We start from the raw sequence: 2500 nt of genomic DNA on the forward strand, positions 1-2500 counted from the left end.
AACATGTCACACCATTACCTCTCCTGTGCAAGCCACTTAACCTTACTGTTCAAGAACTTGAACAGTTCTTTGCCACTGTGCTCCATATGTCAATATTTGGTCTTCCAGCTACTCGCATGTTCTGGAGCCATAGTAGCCACATTGCACATGTTGCTGATGTTATGCCTCTTGCACGATGGGAAGCCATCAAAAATTTTGTTACTTTGCATTGCTCTCTGAGCATTGTATTATGATCTATGAAGACATAATTTTCTCTGTGGTTTTGTATCAGTGTTGCACAACTTTGCCCTTAGGCAACAAAAGATCATTTGGAGAGGGGGGCGGTGAAATAAATATGTACATACATAATCAATAAAATGTCCCAAAATTAACCAATAAGTGATGTGGAATAATTTCTTATCATGTACCATCAAATTGTGTGCGGTAGAGGGTTAATGTAAATGCGGCCGCCCGCTGCGCTACATGTAAATGCGGCCGCCCCCAGGTCAACTAGGTCCGAACGGGCCCGCCTGATCAACTAGACGTCAATCGGGCCGGCAGGTCCCCTGAATGTAAACGAGGCCGCCCACTGCGGTACTTGTGAATGCGGCCGCCCGGTCAACTAGGTGCGAACGGGCCCGCCCGATCAACCAGGTGCGAATGGCCCCGCCCGATCAACTAGGTGTGAACGGGCCCGCCTGATCAACTAGGTGTGAATGGGGCCGCCGGGTCCACTTAATGTAAATGAGGCCGCCAGCTCAACTAAGTGTAGACGGGGCCGCCTGGCCAATTAGGCGTTAATGGGGCTGCCGGGGAGGCTTCCCCTCTGCCCGGGCTGGAGGCCCCGCAGTGGCCATTCGCCTCTGGGACATATTGGCAGAGTCCGCGGCCTATGCGTAGGCCCCGGGCGGAGGCTGACCCTTGTCGCCCTTGTCCTAGGCTCGGAGCTATGGTCGCCCCGTCTGGCCTTCGCTTATGGTTCGGAGCTATGGTCGCCCCGTCTGGCCTATGCTTAGGGTTTGGAGCTAGGGTCGTGTTGGAAACGTTTTCCTCTGTCGAAGCAGAGACCGGGAGACGTTGGCATATCTCTCCGGCCGAAGTTCCTCTTTACTGAGAACTCGCCAATGGCCGCTGTAGTCATCCAAGTCTGACTAAGACTCAGCTCGGCGCAGCTTATACGTTTCAAGGGGGGAGGGATACACAGAGGTGGAGACAAACTAAACAAAGCACAGCATGTTCCAGGAATCAGCCTGGAAGTTCCCCAGCCCTGATTTCATCAGCATAACACTGCCTTTCAAATGCCTCTCCAGGTGCTAACCCTAATTAGCATGATAGTATCACCCAGACCTTCACATTACCATAGCGACAAAGGCACGGCCTGGCCTTGAGATTAGCATTCACCTTTACTTTGGGCCCCCACCCGGTGATCAGGAAGCTCACAGAGATGAAATGTCAATGTCTCAGACTCCTGGGCCCCCAGACTTGATCTTATTACAAATGTCCCCATCTTTACCCCCAACTGCAAATCCAATCTGCCTATCTCTCTCAGTTCATATACTGTCATGTTGGAAGCTAGACTGAACAATTTATAAATTTCGTCACTGCGGCCTATGCGTAGGCCCCGGGCGGAGGCTGACCCTTGTCGCCCTTGTCCTAGGCTCGGAGCTATGGTCGCCCCGTCTGGCCTTCGCTTATGGTTCGGAGCTATGGTCGCCCCGTCTGGCCTATGCTTAGGGTTTGGAGCTAGGGTCGTGTTGGAAACGTTTTCCTCTGTCGAAGCAGAGACCGGGAGACGTTGGCATATCTCTCCGGCCGAAGTTCCTCTTTACTGAGAACTCGCCAATGCGCCGCTGTAGTCATCCAAGTCTGACTAAGACTCAGCTCGGCGCAGCTTATACGTTTCAAGGGGGGAGGGATACACAGAGGTGGAGACAAACTAAACAAAGCACAGCATGTTCCAGGAATCAGCCTGGAAGTTCCCCAGCCCTGATTTCATCAGCATAACACTGCCTTTCAAATGCCTCTCCAGGTGCTAACCCTAATTAGCATGATAGTATCACCCAGACCTTCACATTACCATAGCGACAAAGGCACGGCCTGGCCTTGAGATTAGCATTCACCTTTACTTTGGGCCCCCACCCGGTGATCAGGAAGCTCACAGAGATGAAATGTCAATGTCTCAGACTCCTGGGCCCCCAGACTTGATCTTATTACAAATGTCCCCATCTTTACCCCCAACTGCAAATCCAATCTGCCTATCTCTCTCAGTTCATATACTGTCATGTTGGAAGCTAGACTGAACAATTTATAAATTTCGTCACTGCGGCCTATGCGTAGGCCCCGGGCGGAGGCTGACCCTTGTCGCCCTTGTCCTAGGCTCGGAGCTATGGTCGCCCCGTCTGGCCTACGCTTATGGTTCGGAGCTATGGTCGCCCCGTCTGGCCTATGCTTAGGGTTTGGAGCTAGGGTCGTGTTGGAAACGTTTTCCTCTGTCGAAGCAGAGACCGGGAGACGTTGGCAT

This window comes from Paramormyrops kingsleyae, unplaced genomic scaffold (assembly GCF_048594095.1).
Source record: "Paramormyrops kingsleyae isolate MSU_618 unplaced genomic scaffold, PKINGS_0.4 ups32, whole genome shotgun sequence".
In the NCBI taxonomy this organism is placed as follows: Eukaryota; Metazoa; Chordata; class Actinopteri; order Osteoglossiformes; family Mormyridae; genus Paramormyrops; species Paramormyrops kingsleyae.